Genomic DNA, 12,964 nt, shown 5'->3' on the forward strand with positions numbered 1-12,964 from the left:
TGGCAGATCAATCTGGAAAACATAACCAGCACTTCATATCTTTTTATTGGAACAAAAACACCTTTATTGTTTATTTTGGCAGCAGTCTTTCAGAGGATGAAGTCTTGACACCTATGCTGTGCTAGAGAGAATGAAGGCTGAGACTCCGCTGTCAGTCTCCTCTCAGCTGTAACACATTCTTGCAGTGACACTAGAATCATATGGTAAAACCCAAGCATGTTGCCTTGACGAGGGATGTACACTGCAAGTAGCCCTCCTGCATCGCCCATTGCCTTCACAGCAGAGACTCTGGTCTTGGCAGGGGTCTTGTTTGTATCGAAAGAGCTCCAGTGTGACTCTGTAAGATGTCCTTCACAAAGCCACAGCCTCTTGTTCTCATCGGATTATCTGCCACTTGATGTTCCTTCCGGTGCCTCCGATTCCATCTGTGCCATCCCAGGCTGTGCTTTACAGAGACCTCCCAGTTCGTCGACAGTCTGACTGAAACAACACCAGTACGCTGTCTCCTTAATGTGTTCGCTTTTTGCAGATCATGGAGACCCTTGGGCAGGTTCCTCTACAGCACGGAGAAGGTCATAACCCAGGATGGGCAGGGGTACTGAACTCTTGACCCCCTGCATAGACAGGGCATGAGAGTTTAGGTGGAGCGATTGCAGAGATGAGTGACAGTGCTACTCCAACACATCAAACTGCCGATGACCAGGGCCAGTATGTTTGTTCACACATTTACACTTGATATTGTCTTGTCACTGGACAACATCGTAACAGTGGTAACAGTGGTTACCCCCAAGATAATGGAGGTTACCCCCACTGATAACAGAGGAAAGACTGAGTGGGACCCCAGTCACACCCTGAATGGGAATACATTATACTATATTATCAGCAGTAAATCCCTCCTGAAGTCTGAGTGTTTTGTCTGTTGCAATAAGAGTGTTCCAGTGTCACCAGTTTCAGTGTCAGGCCCACTGGGCATGCTCAGATGTTACATGTTCACCTCCACTCAAGGCAAAAATCGTCCCTAGTAACAAAGACAAACCCACCACTGAAGTACAGGAAACTGACCAGCATAACATTGGAAAGTGAAATAAGTAAAACTGAACTGTAATGTGTGATGCAGAAGAGGCCAGGGCAGTGCGTGGGTTGAACACAAAAACACGACACAAATCTTCTGATCATGTATAAAGGCATTTTCAAACAGGCTAAAAGGGGACTGAAAGTTTCTTTCAGGTGAAGTTTGAATTTGGCTATTTTTTGTTTTTCTTGAACACATGTTGTTTTGTTTTATCGAACGCTTGCTTTTCTGTACCGTCGGTGCATTTAGCCTATTCATGCAGAATAAAGAGAAGTAATGAGAAGCGAACAACATATAATCTTTCCAAATAATAGCCAAAATCACACTGTCTTTGAATGCCAGCATGGGAATGGTGCCGCTGACTACAAAACACTTCTTCTGATGACAAGAGCACTGCCCCATGCTGATGTACCTCAAAAAAAAAGACAACACATTTCCCCCCCCCCCCCCCTCTTGCTCCCCCCCTCTCTCCCTCTCCCCCTCTCTCTCTCTCTCTCTCTCTGTCATCCTCTCTCTCGCACTTGCCCCCCCCCCTTCTCTCAAATTCTCCATCAGCGGTACTTGGCTACTCACGTAAAAAGTAAAGCTGTGAGAGATTAATCAAAAGGTTATTTTCTGTCTGTCAATTCTGTTCATAATTGCTCAAAGCTTCAACAAATAAATTGATACCAATTATACCATTTTGGTTGAAAAATTTTTTTTCCTTGTCAGATATGCCGCCGTGACAGATTATTTAAAAATTGCGGGGAGGCACTGAATGACTTTCAGAAAACAAATACATTTCTCAGACATTTCACATCCATCTGAAGCTCCATTCTCATTTGCGGTTAAATGTTTCTAAAATTGAAATGCTGTTTTTTTTTCCTCACCCAGAGAGAATCCTTCACAATCCTCTTCACTTTCATCCTTCCTTTGCCTCCCTCTCTTTCTCTCTCTCTCTCTCTAATACAAGAGACACATCAGAGAGCCCCACAATTGAAAGGCCAAATCAGGAGGGCAGTAGCTTTGTGAATGAAAAAAGTCCCTTTGTCCTTTAAAATGAAGCTTACTGCCTTTTAAGAGACACTGTAATAGGATTGCCGGGGCAAAGGCCATTTAATGGGAAAGAGCTGCACACCCGCTACACTTCTTTTTTCTCCCACAGCTGTGAATCTGTTATTATAACATTTACCAAGATCTGGAGTTGACCAGCATTCCAGAGGAAATCAAATTTAGTCCATGTACTGTCTCATTTTATTTATTCTTATTAGGATGTGGTTTGTACACTCCTCAATAATAACGAGAGCAGCAAGGTTATAAATTCAACTGGGTTTTGTTTCGGTTGTCTGTCAAAAAGCCAAAGAGTTCTGCTGACTAAGAATTTATTTCAGGAACAGTTGACTGTTTTTAGCGTATATTTAATTACCATAATGGAAAAAAATTACAAAAACTTAGGTTCACAAGAAGTTCATTTTGGCTAATGTCTGAGTTAGACAGGACATTAAACCATTAGCCTAACAATGCATCAATATATTTATGCAGCCTGACTTCCCTCTCTGCCTTTTCCTCTGACCTGCCCACACACACACACACACACACACACTCTCTCTCTCACACACACACATGCACCCACACACGCATGCCCACGCACACACACGCGTGCCCACCCTAACACACACATGCATGCCCTCTATTTCTCTTTTTCTATCTCTCTTGCTCTCTCTCTCTCACACACACACACATACACACATACACAGACACACTTACACAAATCCCTGACAGCTAAATCATGCCTGATAATGAGAGATAGTGAAGGATGTGCACTCGTTTTAATGGGCTGCCTATCTGTTCACGGGTCACTTCATTCTAGGGCTTTTTCTCCCCCAAACATGTCTATGATGTGTTAACCTCCACCTTTCCATTACAGGTCAGCTCATCTTATTCAAAGAATTCTTTCACATTTCAAACATGGCCATGCAGCTCTCTGGGGCTGGGAGGTGAAAATCATTCTCCTTCAGAAGTCCTCGCGGAAGTGACTGGAGACTTAACGTCCAGCGCTGGCATTTCTGTAAGGGATTTCAGCCCTCTGAAAATGGATTTGGACAATCTGGACAGGTCAACATTGCTGCCTGTGGGAGATGTACAAACCTCAAGTCCTGTTTGATCATCTCACTTTCAGAGCTATCACATGCTGGGCAACTCAAACCTCCTGGCCCTAAACCCCAGGTCTCTCAGATTTCCATAGTGGGACTGGATTTACTAACAGTGCCGTTAATGGCTGCTGCTTTGCTTGTAAAGAAAAATATAATGCCCATACAATTGCCTAATCTTATTTCAGTAAATGACACCCTGTTTACATACCCCCCACCAGGGCACGGTGGCCAAGTGGTAAGGCGTCGGTCTCGTAAACCGAAGATCACGGGTTCGGTCCCCGTCCGTGCCTTAGATGTGCTGAAGGCGTCCTCAGGCTGTGCTGGAGGTACATCAACCCTCCTGCATGTCTGCTGCTGTTACAGAAAGACACTCTAGATAAGAGCAACACCAAAATGTGATTTCCTGCAGGGAACACACCACTGTTATTGTGAAAATGTTACACTAATACAGAACAACACTCTAGATAAGAGCAACACCAAAACGCGTTTTGAGGGGTATGTCGATTTCCATCAATGAAGGTAAATATTTGTTCTCCCCAGTATGGCACTTATCACTATAGACAGAATTTTCAGGTTCAGGGACCATTAAAGGACTGCCTTTGGTTGGCAGTCAGCTTTAGGTGGTACCTCGGCCACTGCCCTGTTCCCTGTGACAGTCTGTCACTGCCCATTCCCTGTCAGTTTGATTCCTTCACACTCCCCCCTCAGGAGGTGGCACAGGTCCAGGAACTGTGTAAGAGGGAACAACACATGGCTTGAGATGAACTGATACAATCTGTAAGGCCTCCAGAGGACATGCTTGGGAGCTGGAAGTCTGCCTTTTTAAAGTGGAAAATATATATATTTGACATTGGAGTTCTGGGTGTATATTTAATCAAATACAGTAGAAATGTGTCAAAATATCAGTTACTGGCGCAGGGCTGAAGCTGCCCACACACAAGGACAATGAGTTATTTGCATGCATCATTCCCGGATCAAAGGAGCATTTCACAGGGGGCAGCGTATCGCTAATAAACGGAGAAGCACCAGTGCCACTGTGTGCATGCAGAGCAGAATATGTGAAAATATTTCTGTTCGGGTCAGTGGGAGTGTTAATGAGAACTCTGTCTGTGTGCAGAGAGAGAGAGAGAGAGACAGAGAGAGAGAGAGAGAGAGAGAGGCACTGAGTGGAATGCCATTGGAGTCTGTCTGATACATTAGATATGACAGCACCTCACAGAGTAAGGACATTTACAATGACAGGTTGCCTACCATGCGAATGACAGCCAAGCCCACGCGCACACACACACCTGGACACACACACACATAAACACACACAAACACAATACAGATAGTCACACCCACTCATGCTTACATACACTTGTTGACACACCCACACATACACACAGATACACACATATTCACATGCACACATACACTTAAGTGAGTTAAACTCACACAGTGACAGTCTAACATACACAACCACACTCACACACACACACCTAACACACTTGTTCTCTCTCTCTCTCTCTCTCTCTCTCTCTAACACACACACAGGCACATACACACACACGCAGCTTATTTATGTAAAGTAGGAACCCTGTACATTTACAGCAGGTGGACAGAGAGAAACAGACACACAGACAGGTAGACAGGTAGACACAGAGATAATACATAAATAGAAAATCTATGCCCACTCTTTCGACCAGTCTGAGTTTAATAATTATTGTACAAGCCAACATTTGAAAATGAAATTGATCAAATGGTCACCAAATCAAAAGTGAATGTTTTCTTAGAGACAACAACATCTCAAAAAGACTGTGGAGACAGAGTCTGAATCCAGCTTTAAGACTGCTTCGGACCAGTCTGATGGAAGCTGCGAACCTCCAAAAGTTAACAATTACAAGATGGACACTTTTTGAGGTTGCAGATATCTGTTACCAAGTTATAGATGATGAAAACGTTCAAGCCTTTCACATCTTGTCACATGAGATGTGAGCTGACCATAGCTATAAGGCTTTCACTGCAGTAGTAAACTGTTCGCAATTAACCAACTCACAAAATAATCTAGGAAATGTGTCAAAAGAAAATTCGTAATATGAATATTTGGTGAGGGTATTCAAATGTTTAGACGGATGGTTTCATTTTCATAGACACAGTCTGGAGGCAGAGATATGTGTCTAGTTTCTGCAGATGTGGTTGACTTTCAAAACCCTCTTCTAGATAGACAGATAGATAGATAGATAGATAGATAGATAGATAGATAGATAGATAGATAGATAGATAGATAGATAGATAGATAGATAGATAGATGACTTTATTAATCCCCAGAGGGAAATTAAATCGTCATAGAGCCAGGTACATTAAAATACAAATGACAAACAGGTACCTTCTAACAAAATAAAATAACCCAATCACAAGTGCCAAAGACAGCAGACCACTATGGCCTTTGATGTCATGTGAAAATGTTTCCAAGGCCTTCACTAATTCCTTACTGTTTATACTACTGTACACACACACACACACACACACACACACACACACACAGGTTAAGCAAAATGCAGTCATGTAGCCCATGAGTAGAATAGTTAATTCAACCTGGAGTCTATTCAGGTACAATGAGCAGTTTCAGCCCATTGCCTAAAGTAAACATTGTACAGTGTGTAGGGAAAAGAGTGGACCATGCAAACACCAGCTATTCTTCAACAGCCACAGAAAGGAGACACTCAGACTTCACCAGACTGAAAGCTGCTCCACTGGCATCGAACTGCCGTTAACTGCAGATCAAATCACACACAATTTCACATAAGTTCTAAATACTAAAACTAGCCACTTATTAAAGAGCCTTACGGGAGAGCATGGTGCTTCTTCCCTATAGATTTTTCAAACAGTCCCCTGTTCTGACACCAGGGGGCACTGTTGCTCTCTGCTCCCTGTTGGCCGCTAACGAGGGAGACTCAAACGCTCGTTCTTTCGGCAACGTAACGCTATTTCAGTAAAACATGCACATCTTTTCCCATGAGAGCCTTGGTTCCCTGTGCAATGTAGAAATAATTAATGTCTTTCTATGGCAGTATCAGACAGAGAAAAAGAAAACCCTGGCCAGATTTAATTCCTTCTTCTTCTTTTTTTAATTCTTCCTACTCATCAACAAGAATGAGCAAGTCTAAACCTGTAGGTGAATTTGAATCACACGAATCAGCCAGTAGTTTAACACACAGAAACATTCGGCTGGATGCTGCTTTTTTCTTCGTTTCTTTTTTTTTTAGTATTGACTTTTGGAAATAGAGTTCATATTGTTTGAATATACGGATGTATGCGGGAATGAACGTGTGAGCCTATATGTGTGCGTGTGCGTGTGTGTCCGCGCGCGCGCGCAGGTGTTCCATGTGTTTGCTATTAATCTCTCCCTCCTCCGTGCTCGCCCACGTTCTGGCTCGGCAGAGTGGAGTGACATCGCATACGTCGGCGGGTCATTCGTATACGGCCACTCAGCTTAATATTACATGAAAGCTGTCATGTATGACGGATAAAGTGGAGGTAATAGATGTTCTTGTCTATAATGTCCATTTCTGCCTCAACAGCTACTGTTGAGCACTGAAAATGACCAGGTGGGCTGTAATTCAATGTCTGTCGGTTACAGTCCGAAGATGCAACCCTGGAGAATGATGAATACATGTTCTGTATGAGATATGAATGAGGGGGCAAGTCGTGTCCATTCCGATGTATCACAGTGAAGGTGGGAGAGAGCAGGGCAATAGAGAACCGAGGAGTTAATGTTTGGGTAATGCTCAGTAGAAGCCAGAAATCTTAAAAAAACAAACAAAAAAAAACTGATGTACTGATGTAAGAAGACAAGTTTAGGGGGAAAGAAGACAAGTATGAATGGAGTGGGTTTTCAGTCTTATACACACATGCACACGCGCAGATGCACGCACAAACACACGCGCGCGTGCACACACACACACACACGGCATGGTGGCCAAGTGGCAAGTGTTGGTCTTGTAAACCAAAGATTACGGTTTCAACCCCCGTCCGTGCCTGCTCTGGATGAAGTTTGAAGGAACCTCTGAGAAATTAATTGACCTCAGTCATATATGTATATGCATACACAGGCATTGCAGTACTACCTCAGACTGCTGATAGAGCTGAATGTTCTGTGCTTTGAAATAGTTGTGGAAATTTCAACTCTATGCCCGAGACACACAGTCATTTCTATCAGAGCTAGAGGCCATGCCCTCTGCATTAGCACCACCCCCTTTCTCACACATGAAATGTACCTACAAGCTCCTCCTCTTTTCACAGTTCTGTATGAATACAATAAGGCTGCAAAGGTATACAGTAAGGTTGCATACACACACACACACATATACCTGAGTAGGTGATAAGAGCACGGTGTGTTGTGATCAGCACTGTTATTTGCACCAGTGAACCGTAGTGCTTTCATGTAGGGCTTAGTGAAACTCATTGCCTCATCTATGTTCACAGCGTTCACAGCACTAGTTCGGTTAATATGAAGACTTCAGCACCCCAGAGACTCAGAAACACACATAAATACATCGTTAAACTCGCAATGTGCTTCACACACACACACACACACACACACACACACACACACACAGATACATCCTTCAGCAGTATTCATAAAATACCAACTACGCCGTGGACAATTTCTAGAAGGAGGAAAGGGGAAATGAAATGAAAATGTCTTTCCTTGTGTCACCTGAAGGAGTTGATCCCAATTTATGAAGAGGGTTACAGCCCACCGAGTGCGGTTTGTGGACACCGAGTGATAGGCTATAAGATAGATCCATTTACAGTCAGATCTGGGCTGTTTACCACGCCGCTGTCTGATGGATAGGGCTCTATACTGTACTGGGGCCATTTCTGAGTCTCGGAGGAGGGACGGGGACGTTCAATCAATTTCCAGCGCCTTGCAACCGAGGCGTGGCTTTAGAAACGCATGCCGTTCGACGCTGGCTGGTTTAAAGTGGTCTTAAGGCGGCGTGACAGCAGGGCCAGAGGTGCGCCGACCCATTCTGGAAAGAGGTGTTCGCGCCTTTTTCACGTTAGTGTCAGTTATCATTCTTACTTCCACGTGACGAGTTTATTCTTTGTGAAACGTTATTTCTGTAGAGCTGTACTCACCGGTGTCTTTTTCCTGCTTTACATGATGAATAAACCACGAAGAATATAAATCAATGCACGATTTTCACTAACGCACAGCAAGAATAGCGTCACATGGCATCTTAACGATCAATGGTATAAGACACTGCTTCGACCCGTCTACCGTTAAAACGAATGCGATATCAACGAGATAATTCATTAGAAACAGGTCTTTCTTTTTAATTCCTCTGACATTAAAAACATAGTCCGCAATTCAGTACATAGACAGCCCCCGCCTTTAATGGCGTGTTAAATCTGTGTAGTTTTCTAAATGTTCCTTCCTATTCCTTCCTTTGTCACAGCTGTAGTTTTGACAGCATTTTAGGTCATTAAGGGAAAAAGAGCGCGTGAGAGAGATTGATCGAAAAACATTTGACTTCTCGACAAACACCAAGGTAAATTGTAATGGACTCATTTATGAAACATGTTCGACTTCCCCTTAAAACATTTACGAAATGTTAATGCCCGTCCACAGACGAGAGACATTAATATTACTTTGTGCGGTTTGTGTTATTCTGTGTAGTGTGACTGTGGTCTTCATTTTACATGTATGTAAGGCCGTTAGGGTACGCTTCCACTTCAGCCACGCTCTGCTCTCATTCAGGTTCAATGGGGGCGAAATTCGCTTTGATCGGCGAAATCGCGTATGTGTATGTGTGTGTGTGGGGGGGGGGGGGAGCGAAACTGGGAGGGCGAATTCTCAACTTTATGCAAATTAGAACCACGGGAGAATCAATCAGTTCAGCGTGGGATGTGTTTGGTACGTGACGTTCTCTAGAGAGGTGGGAGTAACAAAAACCAAAATGGTGGAGGCTAAAGACTACATGTAGCATGAAAACACGTATATGAATAAAAGATGTATGGGCAACCAAATTGACGACATCAACAAGGGTTGTTGTTAACATGTTACATGAACTTAGTCAGGGCCAGAGCGGTATAAAAAACCTCTCTTAACGGCACTGATCAGGGCAAGTGGACCACTGCAGACCTTCATTTAAGCACTCGAACTTTTGAGTGAGGTGACTTGCTTACGGTATTTGCGACCACACCCTCAGAGCGAAATTTCGCAGGGGGAAATTCGCAAGGTGTTTCGCTGCATGGGAGCCTACAGTTCCTCCTCCTTTAGCTGGAGATGGGTCGTAGGTCAATACACGTTAGAGGTAAATGTTAGTACAGAGCAGTGACGAGTGAAATCTTCAGGTGTCGTTTTTCCGAATGAAGGCCCACCACAGGTATCAGAACCATATTCAGTTTTTCCACAGAGTAAAATCTTTCATAGTCTGAGATTACAAAGCAAATACCCAAAGCTCATGACACGCATTCACAATCTGATTTAATAGTAAGTAAAAATGATGAACCTCAGATAGATTTGAACGTTTTAAGTTCTTTCAAGCGACTTTTTTTTAAAGGACCAGGTTAAATTATCCACTGAAAGACACACAGGACAATAATTTAACATAAGCACTGTGGGCAATTTTCAGTTCGTTAAATTCAACTGAAACTATTCGTGTTTCGTATTGTTCTATGCCGTTTGCCAGTAGTGACTTTTAAAAATCCATCTTTTTTCGTCTTTGAGAAAAACTGGTTAACTGAAACACAAAACACCGTGTCGCACTGGTCCGATAAAGACGAAAATGAAATTCTATTTAAAAAGAGAGAGAGAGATGACTACAAAGAAAACACAAAATGATAAGCATGTAATATGTCTCTGTCTGAGAAAAAAGGGGCCCATATGAAAGGAGAGAAATGCCTTTATGTTTTATGATAAAAGGGAGCTTGTGAGGAAATATGCTTTTCAGTAAGTCACTCCACTAATTAGACAGTTTCTATTTCCTTCTGAAAGAGGCCGAGAGCGCCAGCTGAACGCTCCGCTTTCCGACTCAGTGGTGTAAGAGTCAAACTGACAGAGGGTTTGTTCTATTTCATCAAAGGTTAACGCTTTTATGCATTGACGTTACTCTTTGTGTGTGTGTGTGTGTGTGCGTGCGTGCATATTGTCTACAACGCTCTGAAAATGTCTCTCGCACATCGCTTCAACCGCGAGCGTCATCGCCAGGTGTTGCTGGGCGGTGGTTGGTGTTTCAGTATACATATCCTTAGGGGATAACTGCTGGCTTTTGTTTTAGCAGTCCCCGTTTAAGTTTTCTCTCGAGGTCAGTGTTGAGTTGAAGAAAGAGAGGAAAACATTTTGAGGTTGTCATTTTGTGCTTGAGAAGGATTATAAACTAAACAGGGCAGAGATTATGCTCAGGGCAGAGATGTTCATTTCAGATATGGTATGACACAAATCCTCATTTTTAGGAATTTTAGTCAATTTTGACATGGTCATACAAAAACTGTAACTTAAACACTCACTAACACACTCACACACGCACTCTACACGATCACAGTCTACACACTCACTCACTCTTGTCCACGCATGCACGCACACCCACACGCACACGCACACACACAGGAGTATGTAAATGTGCATGCGCACATGCATAGGTCCACGCATACACAAATGCACACATGTACACGGCAGGCGTGGTGGCCAAGTGGCAAGGCGTCGGTCTCGTAAACCGAAGATCACGGGTTCGACCCCTGTCCATGCCTGTTTTTGGTGAGATGGTGCTTTAGTCGGTTAGTACCACTGTGCATGTGTGTCACAGGGTGAGGCTTTTCTTTGGGCTTGAAAGCAATGCTTTCTTCAGCTGTGAGAACTCTCTTGTGACTAAAACAGGTCTCAGATGGTAAGGGAAATGCCCCAGTAACTTGAAAATTATGGATTCAGAGCCCAAGCACCGTGGTTGGCCACCCGTTTTCCCTTGAGTAAACTGCGTCATCCCACTGGACTCATCCACTGACCTGTGACCTCTGACATAGGAAGTTGTAACTGCAAGTCATTCTGAACACGAATGTCAACAAAATATGCCTTTTGTACATTCTGATCAAAAGGCCAGACTTTTTTTGCTAGTGTTTGTAATTTTATATTCTTCTCTATCAAGTAATACAGTTTTCTCAGTCTAAGTGACATCACAGCTCCATACATCTGTTTGCACCTTCCATATTTTTCAATTAGCGCCCAAGCAGTTTACCTTCCAAACCTGTCATCAGACAGGTGACAAAGAGTTGTGTGTGAAAGACTGAAAAGATTCAGTGGATTAAACACCGGCGTGCAATGCTGTGACCTGTTCTTTTCTTAAACAGGTGACACTCATGAAGTCATGAGTTTGTTTTCACATGAGGGGTGAACCAGAGAAATAGAAATAGAAAAAAATCAAAGACATCTGTGCTTGGTGACAATTTAGCCTTTTTCATTTTAGCTTTAAACATCAGGCTAATTCTTGAAAAAGTAAAGTTTATACTGTGTAGGAGATGGCATAACATCATTAAGCCTTTTGTCAAAGTAAACAGATTATTCTGTATCTGAAGTTCAATAGCGCTGCGCTGTGCTAAGGCAGCTCATTTTATAGAGGGTCAAAAGTATAATACAACAATGTTGATGCCAAAAATACAACAATCTGATGAAGATTATATATAAATGACAGCTAATTATCTTTCAGCACTTGAAATACAGGCTAATTATTTTGAATTGCTTCAAACACCCTTTTTTCTATTAATATGGAATTTTCCACTCCAGGTGCTCCTGTCAGTCTGCATCAAGGTGTGTGCATGGTCTTCACCCTACATCTCCCCCCTCCCTCTCTCCCTCTCTCTCTCTCCCTCTCCCCCCTCCTCTCTCTCTCTCTCTCTCAGAGTAGAAACCATATGCCCAGAGAAATTCATCGCTCTGTTTCAACAACAAAGACACACACTCAGACTAGGAGCACATTGGAAGTACATGCAGTGGAAGTGGTAAAAAAAGAAAGAAAGGAAAAAAGAAAAAAGAACTCTTTGCACTATAAGCACAGAAAAACCACGGTTTTGCACTTCTGAGGGGAGAGGTTTAAGACAGATTTAAATGTGTGAGTACAGCTTTTGCAGGACTGGTTAAGTGTCTACGGAGCTAAGCAACCATTGGCTGTGGTTCCATCCGCTGGTCACAGACACACACAGTGTGGTGCTTTTGTTTTTCAGCCAATACATTTAACATTGTAAAGAAAGACAAGGCATTAGTGCAGTGTCAAAGTTAAAATGCCAACCACACACAAACCACAAAACAATAAAATCAAACATGCTCACTTTCCATCAAGTTACTAAACCATGTTTAACGATCATTTGTGAAGCCAAACATTAATTTTGGAGGGTAAACATATACTGGTGCCAGTATCCGACTGTGTGCACAAGTAAGGCAAATATTTAGCGTGAATGTCATAAAGTTGTTATATCATAGAAACAAAAGAAATGAGCAAGTGCAGTATCCAAATACACTAATGTCAAAATGATTACAGGTCCAATAGTAACTGCTTTAAAAGAATAAAACAAGAATACAGAATTGTGTGTGTGTGTGTGTGTGTGTGTGTGATAAGATCAAAGTATTGAATATTTTAGAGATCTTATAGAAAGAATGGAATGTCTCTGTGTGGAACGTCATGGTGTGTGTAAAAGCCTCGTTTGTGTTGGGAGGCTCTGACAGTCTTACACAGAAAACATATGATAGAACCAATATGGAAGGATTTCTGAGAGAGAGAGG

At 42.7% G+C, this 12,964-nt stretch overlaps 2 non-coding genes across 2 annotated transcripts; both read left to right on the plus strand.

Moving 5' to 3' along the window:
* Window positions 1-3,422: 3,422 nt before the first annotated feature.
* Window positions 3,423-3,494, plus strand: trnat-cgu (transfer RNA threonine (anticodon CGU)). The gene has a single exon. It is a non-coding gene; the product is annotated as a tRNA-Thr (tRNA).
* A 7,378-nt stretch (window positions 3,495-10,872) lies between these two features.
* trnat-cgu (transfer RNA threonine (anticodon CGU)) lies at window positions 10,873-10,944 on the plus strand. Its single transcript has one exon. It is a non-coding gene; the product is annotated as a tRNA-Thr (tRNA).
* The last annotated feature ends 2,020 nt before the right edge of the window (window positions 10,945-12,964 follow it).

This window comes from Chanos chanos, chromosome 6 (genome assembly GCF_902362185.1).
Source record: "Chanos chanos chromosome 6, fChaCha1.1, whole genome shotgun sequence".
In the NCBI taxonomy this organism is placed as follows: domain Eukaryota; kingdom Metazoa; phylum Chordata; class Actinopteri; order Gonorynchiformes; family Chanidae; genus Chanos; species Chanos chanos.